Here is a 13,040-nt window from a genome sequence, read left to right on the forward strand (position 1 = left end):
TGGGTAGAGTGCTGTAGTGTCAAAGCTCACAGCAACCTCCAACTCTTAGGCTTAACTCCAACTCTTAGGCTTAACTCTTAGGCACCGAGCCAGAACCCTCAGTTTAAATGTTCGGGTTTCACTGTACTTAGAAGAAGGCAAGATTATGAGACAGCCAGTCCATATTAGCAATTTCATGAGAGAATTAAGAGAAGCAACTTTCAAGGAAAGCCTGCGGTCAGCGCTCACTCAGTCCTGAACAATGAGAAATGAAGCTTGCAATGTTGACCCCAAGGAACTGCAAAGTTCTCCATTAACCCAGCAAGAGACTTTTGTGATCTGTAGGCTTCATGTTATGGGATAAAGCAGGCTGATAAAACTTCCCAGGCAACATCACAATGGCTGACAAAAAAGTTTTGTAATTGTATCTGCAACTTACGAAGTTGAGTTGACTTCCATCTCTTAGTTTACAGAGAATTCCTGTTGTCTTAAGGGGCTACTGCGTCTATCTATGACCTTTCATTTGTTTGTCTTAACTTCATTTAAATAATTGTACACCATCCAAAACGAGGATAGTATCTGCTCTTGTAATGACTCACCATCCTCTGAATACAGAGGGTACGTACAGTGCATTCTGGCGTGAAACTTTTAGATACAAACACAGCCCGTCTTTTAGTTTATCTCCTGTGCAGAACTTGTGTAGCATCTAGGGTAGAGCCTATATAAAAAGCCACCTAGGACTTAAGAAAGAAAAAGTTCTATTTCATGGGAAAGAACAGAGGAGGCCGTCATCCGCTCTATGGTTTATGCATATGCCTTTCACCTTATTTAAAAATTGCCACTAGAAATTGTACCTTTCCTCAGGCCTCCTCCTGTCCTTCACTGCAGGATATATTACTCATGTCAGACCCAAATTTACCTCTGGCCCACACAAACCTGCTCTTATCTTGCTGATTGTTCCCGTAAATTACTGACACAAGCAAAGCTTTGTCAGGAAACTGAGGTAATTGAAAACTCCAGAGAAGTTGAAGAAAATGTGTCCTGGATTATTTTCGGCTTCTTCCTCTTTCAGATAGTTTGTGTTCCTCATCTGAGTCATTGCTAAATAGTTTAAAGGCTACGCTTGAATTCAGTATTAGATAGAGGGCTTATTTATTCATGTTTACCTTGAATATGCCCCCTTTGGACTGGTGTGAGTTCTCCCTCACCAATTCTACTTTTCAATCAGTAACTGGAAGATCATAGTGGAGGTGGGCGCTGCTGCACGTAGGTAGTGGTTACTTGGGAAAGAGAATTGTTTATCCATGTGGGTAAAATTTGCGCCTCAGTATAATCTTGTAAATAGCTGTCGAACATTTTCAGGTGTGTTACATTATACATTTCTGGTTTGTATCAGGGTTCTTTCTCAGTCTCTTATTTTTGTTTCACTCACTAGGCTGTTTTGCGTGTTGTCACTGAATTGTCTTTCTACTTGGTTAATGACTGGTTAGGTGGGGAACTAGATGTTTCTGATGGCCTCTTTCTAGATGACTTGCACATTTTCTCAGTTCCTTCAGGATGGCGGGCTTTGTGCTGAGTGCCGGGGGCAGCTCGTCACAGTCTCTCTCTCTTATACACACACACACACACACACACACACACACACACACGGAGTCATCTTTGGAGACCAACCCTTGGATAAATGCATTAATGAGGCACACACAGGCTACTTCTAGAAATCCAAAGAGGGGCATTTCTAAGATGAGGGTTTTAGAGAAGATTGTCTTAAGATGGTGACCCTTGAGTCATGTTCTGAAGGACAAAAAGAAAACACATGGGAGTGTGTCCAGGCAGAGGCAATGACAGGAATGGTGAGAGAATGGAGAAGGACGCAAGGAGGGGCCGGCTCACCACAGCTCCGAGGGCCAGCGAAGGCAGGCACGCTCTGCATGCTTGGGAAAACCATGAATTGGCTTTCATGTACGGCTTTCTTACCATCATGTACTTGTCAGTTAATTCAGTGAACATTTATTAAATATCTATCTGCTTGGTGGCACTAAGTTGCAGACTTGGGACTACAAAACAGTATGGTCCCTCCCCTTAAGAAGCTTGCGAGCTTAGGAGGTTCAAGTAGAAGAAGACAGACAAGACCTTGAAAAAAAACCAAAGAGAACTTCTGACCGATGTAGAAATGTGGAATGAGGTGGCAGGTGATAAGAACACAAGTAGAACTCAGGGTATAGTGGAGTCGGGAGGAGACCAGTTGTTTCTCTTGAGCATACTTATTTCAACCTTTTTAAAGGAAATATGTCAACATAACAGCTGTTAAAACTGTGATGAAATAAGGTTAGAGTAGTAAAGAAATGAAGAATATTAAGAAATCTCTTTAAAGAACATACAGGAGGTGTCCTTCTCCTGCTAGCCTTCCACCAGCATTCGGGGACTGCACCGTGCCCTGCTGTGTTAGAGGCAGGTGGCACCTTGGGAGGCTGGTGCCCACGTGATGGGTTAAGGGGATATCAGGGCACTTCTTGGGATTTGAGGCATGCCTGAAGTAAAGGAATGACAGTGGTCATGGAGGAAGAAACAGCCGGGAGTGTGACTAACAGACTTGGTAACTCATTTGGGGATGGTGCTCTCAAAGCTTTCCCCCTTGGGACACTCTGCAGGGGACTTCCACTGGGCTTTGTGAGGAGGGGAGGGAGGTTACTGCTCTGTCCATGCAGACAGGTAGGTTCAGGGGGCCTCTGAGACCATCTGACAGTGGGGGTCTAACGCTCAGGAGGAAGTCTGAAGAGGGTGATGCCCTTTTGCATTTTTTGAGTCTTGATATGTTAGTAGGAATTGAAGCAGTGGGTGTTGAAAAGTCAGTGATTGGAATGAGGACAGCAGAGTGTCCCAGAGGGGCCCTGGCAAACGCTACTGTTTAAAGGTTGAGTGGAAAAAGCAAATCTTGGTCAGTGCGTAAGGAGGAAAACCAAGAAGAATGCGGTTAGGAATTTAAAAGAGTGCTTTTAAGGAGGAAGTCATCAATGGAATTAAAAGCCGCCTCTTCTATGTGTAAAGATGTGCTATGGTTTTCAAAACAAATTAAATACATTAGGCGGGACTGTTATTGCTAGTAACATGCAATAACTGACTAATGGCATATAAAAAATACCACAAAGCTTAGAGAAAAAGCAAATTAAACCAGGCTTTCAAGATGATATACCATCTTCTAGAAGTCAAATGTAAAGGATGGCTGCTGCTTCTATGAAGACACAGGGTTGAGTTTGTTTTTCTAGTGAAGAGATGAGAGATATTCAGTGGACTACCCCCTACTTCCAGCCTGTTCCTTTGGTGGCCCACTCATGAGTGGGTGCGCAGGGGCAGAACAGAGCTCACAGGCACATCTGAGCGGTCACCCCAGTGCCTGGCCTCACTCATTCCCAGCTTTAAGCCACTGGCTGCCAGAGCAACACATCAAAACACACCCTGATTAACTTACTCTTATCTTGCTTTACCCACAGAACTCCCCAAATCATTCCCAAATCTCAGTGATCTAAGTACACGGCAGGAATTTTTAGCCAATTTCAGGAGACTTGGAAGGAAAAGGGTTATGGTCACACCAATGCTGGGAGTGGGTATATCTCACTAGTTTCTATGACTAAACTCAAGCTGAAAAATAAAAAAAAAATCAAAGAATCTGCTTGGGTTTCTCCCACCCTTACATTTAAATGTTGTTCTATTTTCTCTGATATTTGCTACCTGAAGCAATATTTTAGTTCCCACACAACACCCTTTCCTCTGCATTCTGGTTCTTCCCCTGATCCTGGCCTGCCCTCTGACACTGTTTCCAACTTACATGTTTTCCTCTCTCATTTCCCTCTTCCCAATGCTGACATGCATGCGCCACAAACCTGTAGCCACAGTGTCTGACTTCCTCGGTGCTTCTCCTGTTAATGCACACCATGTGGAACAGGATATCAGATGATAATGCTTACACTTTAGTGCCCTTTGAAACAAGAATTTAATTATCCTAATTAAAAAGATTACCTTATAGAAGACTTTTGGGGGAAAGAGTAGGCAGGGTGCCTTTTTCTCAATGACTTGCACCTCAAAGCCGAAAGGGATATTCTGCTGATACTCGCTGCATCTATTAAAGCCCAGGCACCAAGATCAGAAATTAATCTTGATTTCTTGACCCAACCCAGAGAATGAATCCCGAAGGCCTGGCTGGGTTTGTTTTGGGAGTGTATTAGTTTCCTTGGGATGCTGTAACAAAGTAAATGAAGAAGCACAAACTGAGTGGCTGAAAACAATAGAGACCTATTCTCTCACAGTTCTGGAGGCTCAAAGTTCAAAATCAAGGTGTCAGCAGGGATGGTTCCTTTTGAGGGAGGTGAGAAAGAATCTGTCTCATTTCTTTCCTCTAGCTTCTGATGACAGCTGGCCATCCTTCTCATTCTTTGTTTTGATTTATTTTACTTATTTATTTATTTTCTGAGGCAGAGTCTCACTCTGTTGCCCTGGGTAGAGTGCTATGGCATTATAATAGTTAACAGCAACCTTAAATTTTAGGGAAAAGCAATCCTCTTGCTTCAGCCTCCAAAATAGCTGGGACTATAGGTGCCTACCATGACTTCTGGTTAGTTTTTCTATTTTTTTCCTGTCTATCTATCTATCTATCTATCTATCTATCTATCTATCATCTGTCTATCTAATCTATCTATCTATCTATCTATCTATCTATCTATCTATCCATCCATCCATTGATCTATCTAGACAGAGTCTCACTCTGTTGCCCAAGCTAGAGTGCCGTGACATTATAGCTAACAGCAACTTCAAACTTTTGGGCTCAAGCAATCCTCTTGCTTCAGGCTTCCAAGTGCTGGGACTAATTTTTCTATTACACCCTGCTAATTTTTCTATTTTTAGTTGAGACAGGTTCTCACTCTTGCTCAGGCTGGTCTTGAACTCCTGAGTTCAAGCAATACACCTGCCTCAGTCTCCCAGAGTGCTAGAATTACAGGTGTGAGCCATCATATGCAGGCATTCCTTGGCTTGTAGGTGCATCACTAATTTTTTCCTGTCTTCATGTTGTCCTCTCCCTGTACTCTAAATGTCTCTTCTCTGGGAGGCTGAGCCAGGTGGATTGCTTGAGCTCAGGAATTCTAGGTCAGCCTGAGCAAGAGTGAGACTCCAAATAGCTAGGCATTGTGGCAGGTGCCTGTAGTCCAGGCTACTTGGAAGGCTGTGACAAGGGGATCACTTGAGACCAAGAGACTGAGGTTGCTGTGAGCCATGATGCCATGGCACTCTACCAAGAGTGCCAATGTGAGACTCTTGTCTCAATAAAAAAAAAAAGTTTCTTTTTTGTAATAATGAGGACATTAATCATACCAAATCAGAGGCCACTCTAATGACCTCATCTTAACTTGATTATACCTGCAAGGATGCTATTTCCAAACACAGTCATATCATAGGCATCAGAGGTTAGGACTTTAGCATATATTTGGATGGAGAACACAATTCATGACAAACAAGGAGTTAGGGTCAGACACCATCTCCTCTTCTTTCCCAGTTCTCCTCCACCTCTATCTTCCTGTTTTTCCTGAGTGCTTCTATTCCCTATTCTTTCAGGGTCCCATGAGGTCCCCATTTTCTGGGGCAGCACCTGAAATTCAGACATTCATTTCTCTCCACCCAATAAAAAGAAGCTTATCTGTGATCTACTCCCTCAGGGCTCAACTCTCAGGTATAGGCTTAATAAAGTAATCCAAGTGAAGGTGAAAATAGGTGTAATAGTTCAATATCACCCCTACTAGGTGTTTGCATTTAGCCGATGACTATACGAAGGTGCTGGTAGAAATTTTGCAGTGGAGAAGATTTTTTTCTTTTCTTTTCTTTCTTTCTTTCTTTCTTTCTTTCTTTCTTTCTTTCTTTCTTTCTTTCTTTCTTTCTTTCTTTCTTTTAAGTAGATAGGTCTGTTCTGTAACCTGGAATCATAGCTGTCTCCTCCATCTGTGAAAAGGATGGGCCCTATTTGTTACTTTCTTAAGGAAAAGTTATTACTACAGACCATTTGATCTATGTTCAAATTGCTTGCATTTATTCATCCCATGATTGTAAGTGTGCCAGGGGAGATTTGCTCCTCACAAGGAAGTCCATCAAGTGAAAGAATTTTATTTCAGAAAATGCCAACGTGCAGAGAAAGCATGAAGAATATAAGCCCATTTTAAACCATGAATAATTTTCAAAGAGTGAACACGAGAGAGGGAGGGAGTTCGGTTGCTAGGAAAATAGAATAAAATAAACAGAATCTCCCTCCCCCTTGCTTGTTTTTCATTGGGGGGTGGGCTGTGCTTTCCAGTCTTGCTGTGAAGTGTTTGTCCCTCCCATCTCAGTGGTGACAGACTCCCAGTGATGCCTACATGTCTGTCTCACAGGTGTGGGGTCTGATACTTGCCAGCTTAGCCAGACTTCGGAGGAATCTCCCACCGTGGTTATAAAGAGAAGAGGAGAGAGATAATAGTTCACTGGCATCAGTAATCTACTTCCTCCCACTGGCTGAGCGTTGGAATAATAGCCTTGGTACTCGCCCTCCTACACCCCTCCCCTGGCTCCGCCGCTGTCAGATTCTCTTCCCTTCTCCACAACTGGGAACTCTAGGGAGCAGATTGTTTTGGCTGGAATTAGCCGGGCACAGATGGTACCACCTGCTGCATGTTCCTTACTTCTCTTTCAGCTCTGAGAGTTTTTGTGTTTTTTAGGAGTTCAGAGGAAGGGGAAATGGCTGAGGCCCTTGCTCATGCTTGATTCTAGCACAGCTGTTTAGAGCAAACTGGCAGCTGTGGGGACATGCTGATTGGGGAAGGTGCTTCCCGGGTAACGTGCCGCTGTGGCGTCCTGTTTGCTGTATCTCACGGTTCAGTTTCCAAAATACAAACTTTCTTTGGGCCAAACAATTTCTGTTTTCCAGGCTGACAGATCTGCCTGTGACCAGACACAAGGCAGGTGGTCTCGCATGAGTCTGAGAAATGAGATTCTCTCCTTCTAAAGAGAGAAGGGCATAGGATGTCATGTTGGTATCGGTTTCATAGTGGAGGAAATTGTGAAAAGGCCACAAATAGGTTGCTAAGCTCATTTCTGGACTATTTACTGGGAATAACAACCCATGAGATCTGGGACTCCCACAGAGTGAATCTCATAGATTAACAAACTCAATTTTCTCACCTATTAAAAATGTGACATTGGACCAAAGGATTTAAGAAGTCCCATTCCTTCCAATTCTCTGACTTCTACCTGTGGAGTTACTCCTGAGTGCTTATTCATAGATCAGACTATAAATCATTCATGAGACCTGGTGTTCTCTCTACCTGACTTCTTCTTCTACCCTTCCCCCTTTTCTACTATGCTTTGTTAGGCTGGCTTTCTTTTTATTCTCAAAAGAAAAAACTCATTCCTGGCTCAGGCGTTTTCCCTGCTGTTCTTTGGTCCTGGAACAGTCACTCTGTGGATCTCCCCAGGCCTGACTCCTTCACATCCTCCAGGCTCAGGTCAGTCACCACTGTCACAAAGAGGTTTCTCCTCATACTCTTCACACCTCAGCTGAAGTTGCCCGTCTCCTGCTCCATCTCGTTCACTATTACACCACCCTCTTTTATGTGTGGCAAAACACTTAGCACCTTCTGAAGAGATCTATATGATTATTTCATCATTTACCTTTCCCACTAGGATGTACATCCCTGAAAACAGGGATACTGTCTAGAGCATCATCCAAAAATATACATCTTATTGAGAGAATGATGTTATTTTGTGTTTAAATAGAGAGAACATCAGGGACAGAAGGGGCTGTGCTTGGGACTTCCATACTGGCATATTCCTAAGGCACCTGGAATGATCCTTCCTCATCTATGTCTGCCTCGCCAGGCTGTTGGAGACCTAAGGCCCACGGTCCTGTCTTGCTCATCTTTGCATGGTGCACAGTACCTAGTCTTGTGCCCTACACAGAACAGATACTCAGGAAATGGAATCGTTATCAATGTCCGAAGTATTGAGATGCATCCTAGAAGTAAGAGAAGCATCAATAGAATCAATAAAAGCATCTATGCCACTACTGGTCCCAGATCTACCAGTAACTATGGGATGACTTGGAGTTTTATTTCCTTTGAGCTCCAGATTTTAAAAAGCTAGGACTTTGGACAAGATTCCTTGGCAGTCTAGATTCTTTTGATACATTTCCATCTATTCCCATTTTCCCATTGCAGATTTATGAATCTCCTGCTTCTCCTGTTACTCTGTATGCACCTGGTGCCTTATTTCCTCCTCTGACCATCTCTGGGTCATTTGGTGCATTAAGGGTTCAGAAAAGTCATGACTACAGAAAGCATGCTAGTAAGGACTCGCAAAACAGCCTCAGCTGAAAACTCTGGGTGGGGCCGCAGCTCTTCAGTGGGCATAAGCACTGTCAAAGGTCTTCAACAAAACTAGTGGATAAAATGCATCAACAGCAGTCAGTCATTTGAAGAGAGCATTTCTCACAATTGAGACTCTCTCTGGCTCTCAGTTAAAGCAAACTCCAGCCCATAGTGGTTAATAGCCCTGAGATAATGAGGTGACATCTTGGAGCAAAATAGGTTTCCAAAATTGACCATTTCCTTTCCATTCTTATGTGGAAGAATTCTTATAGACCAGAACAAACTTCTTGCAGAAAGTAGAGAAACAAACTCATTCCCTTTGTTGTATCCATACCTTTGTGGAAGTATTTTACTGTAATGTGTTACAAGGAGCACTGAACGATGATTCAGAAGCCTGGGAGTTTGACAACCTATGCTTAGCTGCTTTCTGGGAGACTATGGGACAGACACAAACCCCTGGTGTGGTCTTTAGCCGTCCTCAAACTATAGCCCGTGGGCCACATGCGGCCCACCAGGCACATTTATCAGGCCCACCAGGTTTTTTTGCTGCTGCTGCCAGTCCTGCTTAGCCCGCCCCAGCCTCATCCTGGGACCCGCAGTCCAGCCCTCCAACGGTCTGAGGGACAGTGAACTGGCCCCCAGTTTAAGAAGTTTGAGGACCCCTGGCTTAAGGATATGTAGACCTCAGTTTCCTCACTTGTAAAATGCAGGTGGTATATTAATTAACTGCCTTTATCTTTCCAATTGTTACAAACATAATTTTTCTTTCCCAATCTTGGAGGAGAGATTTGTTGAAGAATGAGAACAAGATTTTTGACAATTTTACCATAGACTCAAAGTGTGTTGTAATTTGGTCAAGGCACAAAGGTCTTTATAACAGGCCGATTCATAGATAAAGGCACCTGACTTGAGGAGTCATGACTGACAGTAATGAAAAGTATCTGTACAAGTCCTTATTCTAATTTCCATTCTTAAAATCAAGGTAGTACATATGAAGCAGCTCCTGTGGTTAGAACTCTTGTTCTGTTGAGATTTTGCTGTTCCAGCACAGTTTACTTTCAAGTGAGTGAAATGTCCCTTTTCATAGAATTATCTTCGATGGTGTAGGAGCACTTTAGATTGCAGAAAAGAGAAAAAGTATCTATTTAGACGTTAGGCTGATGATTCTTCAGCCTGCTCTCTCCAGAGATAGCATTTTAAGGGTTAAAGCCGAGTGGGCAGGCTGGTTTGTACTTCTCGTTTTCCCCTCCTGTACCTTCAGCTGGAAACCTATGAGCTCACACTTTCTAAGCATGTTCAGTAATGAAGTGGTAGACCTCCACAGACCGTTTCAGGACTGCAGGAAGTGGTTGAGGGTTATTCAATAGCTGGTGTTCTCCTTCATGTCTGTACCAATCCTGGGCTGCCCTACAGGGTTGGGAAATGTTATTTGTGTTGGAAGTGGTGTCTTTCAAAAGAGATGTAAAAACCAAGGTCTGGGTTGCTTGTGGTCACTAAATATACCATAATGTTTTCTGTGAGCACAGAGATGTTCTCGAATTTCCTTTCTAAATTTATATTCTTTTATTCATCCATATTTTTTCAAGTAATTTGAAGGCTGTATTTCTCTTTTACTAAACAAAACTAGAACTGAGTATAACCATAATTCTTTGTCCTATAATAAGACTGTTTTAGAAAAGGATAAAAGCGAATCCTTCTTGTTGGAGAAAAATGTCATAAACTAAAATCTAAGTTTCCCATAAAGCGAATGAAGATAATTTAATATTTTCTCTACTTTGTTGCTGGCAATATCTTATAAATTATACAGAATTTTTTTGTGTGAGGCTGTTTTCAAAACCTTTTATTTTTCCAGTATCAACATTTTATATGTTTTCCATTTATGTAAGATAGTGAAATATAAAAATGTCTCAAAAGCACCCCTTTCAAATTCTTTCCATTTCTTGGGCATTGTTGCTTATTTTTAACACTAACTATACAAGTGTACACACACAATCTTAGCAAACCTACATACACACACATGCACAAGCACACAGACACTTCCCTTTTCTCTGAAAATGGTCAGATCAGGATCATAATGCACAAATCTTCCTCGGAATGTTTCCTTATGTTAGATCGGTTCTTTTGAATTCAGTGCTTGCCAATGCAAAATCTCCTGCCAGGGCAGTAGTCTATTTTTACCATTTTGGGGGCTTATTCTTCGTTCCAAATCTAACAGGCATATTCCGTGGAGTGAAAGGGAGAAAGCTGAGTGGGTGCACTTACAAATCAGGATCATCAGGATTTGCAATTTCTGTGGAATCAAAGCTATGAATGAGAAAGACCAATTAGAATACTTAAAAGATCATTTGTCACCACTTTAATCTTCATGTATTTTTTACTCATCATTTTCTTTGACTAAAATTATTAGAATCCTTGTCATAGTCATCTCAAGGCCAAATGGGAGTAGTGGTGTCCATTTTTTATTTTCAGTCTTTGGGAGCATTTTAACGTGTCATGCTGGATTGTGGGTGGTGGGTAACTGTTTCAACAGAGAAAGTTTTAGCTCATGACACATTCAGCGTCATCTCATCTCAGTGTCAGTTCTCTGACTAATTCCATATTTCATTTACAAATGAAGACTAAGGGATTTATTTCTGTTATTTAATAGCATTTGTTTAATTCCAAGATTAATATATCATCTTCAATCCTGAAACAGAGGCCCTCTGAAACATCAGACCCAAAAAAATTGGACACGGCCTGCTAGCCCGAAAAGAACATGTTGCCAATTATCTCCATGTTTATTTAAATATTTTGCTCTAAAGGAAGCAATCATTCCTTTATACTTCTTTAAATTTAGTATTGACATTTTTATTTTGGGAAAGGAGTTTTTTTTTTTTTTTTAACATGGATACAGGAAAAGAAAACTCTCCAATAAAAATATTGTCTAAAAAGTTTGTTTTGTCTGCATGATTTACTAAATATGTACAATTTCAATTCACAGCGAAGGTAACAAAGATTTAAACAGCCAACATCACAAATGTCTCAAGTTCTAAAAAAAAATCACTGTGCACAGTTTAACAATTTAATTGAAAAAAAACAAAGCTAAGCCTTCAGTCTGAATCTTTTTTTATGATGGGCACAAGCCATGTATTTTCTTCATCTTTGTTACACGATGCATATTTCAGTGACTAAAAGCCCCTTCCCATTTTAGTATATTAGGTTATGTCAGTACATACTGAAGAGAGGCATAAATTGCCTCTTCGTACACCAATATGATTCGTGATGTGTTCACATATATGTCATAATATTTATTAATATGTAAAATGATCAGATGAGTTACCTGCGATACTTCTTAATGTCTTCAAATGTAGGAATGTTCTCTTGCATGTATAATTTTTTTAAAATTTATGAGTGCTTATTTAAGTAATAATAATTTCACCAGTGTCCCTTTGATGTAAGGTATCTAGAAAGAACTATTCTGCTCTTGAGATATAAAGATTTCACTTCTCTACACAGTTCAGGTTTATAAAGTTTGCTATTATATGAATCTGAATGTTGTGGTCATTCTGATATAATGATGAAGTGGGTGAACCAATTAATCATTATCAACAAATGTTGTGTACAGAATAGTTGAGTTACCATTAAGAATGGAGCTATAACTTCAACTACCCTATAAAATCTATAAGGTTGTTTTCACATATATTTTTTTCCCATGTAAAATCTTTGGTGTTTCCCCCCCCTCTTTTTTTTAATATGTAATATGATTGATGAACATGTAATGTGAGATTCAAATAATTGCATTGAGCATGTTTATTTGAATAATTGCCCCATTGCACAATCAAATCAATCTGCTGAGTGTTTGTTTGAAAGTTTTTACATGTACATGGGATCATATACTCAAATAAATGCAGCTGTGTTTATTACAATGTGTGGGGCTCCAGATATATGCACACTTATTTGTGTGTATATTCAGTGCCCTACAGCCCTGAACGGCCTCACACATCTTGGAGCAAAAGCATGGTTAACAATTTTTCAGTTCAATACATGTAAACTTATTGTTGGGTGATCACCTCAAATTTGTGGCTAAGATTTGCTTTTATTAAGGCTTTCATCCTTAAAAAGATTTTTAAAAATGACCACGTTTCAAAGTTATCTGATAGTGAAAAGTTCTACTATTTATTCAAATGCAGTCCTTTCTTTCCTCCTTCCTTCAGGTCCTCCCACACCTCCCCCAGTCCAATCCATGCTAAAGAAGACGGGTGTTTTGTTTAGTTCTTGCTGAAAAATTCTGATACTCATTTCTCTTCCCAGTTATGTCAGGTCTAAGCCTACGGTGCCATGTGACAAAAAGATTGCACAAATCTGCTGACATATAAAAGGCTCCGGGAGAAAATGGGCAGGGGTGCTCCAATGTTTCATCAACCTCCCCTATTCCAGAGGTTGGGGGAGAAAGAGTTAGATTTAGAACTAAGAGTGTGGGAAGAGTAACTATTTGATAAAGGAAGAGAGAAGAATACATCTGATGTTACTAACATGGATGTCTCTTGATTATGAAGGGGGATTTATGACCTTGGAAAGGAATCTTAGGATAAGTTAAAAGTTTTTTTTCTTCCCTGGAGTTGGAAGATTATGATTATGCAGTGTTAATGTGCAATAGAGTCAGTGGATAAACAGCATTAAGAAAGCCCACTCAGATATGGGATA

This window comes from Otolemur garnettii, unplaced genomic scaffold, assembly GCF_000181295.1.
Source record: "Otolemur garnettii isolate 467f Iridium unplaced genomic scaffold, OtoGar3 scaffold00064, whole genome shotgun sequence".
Lineage (NCBI taxonomy): Eukaryota > Metazoa > Chordata > Mammalia > Primates > Galagidae > Otolemur > Otolemur garnettii.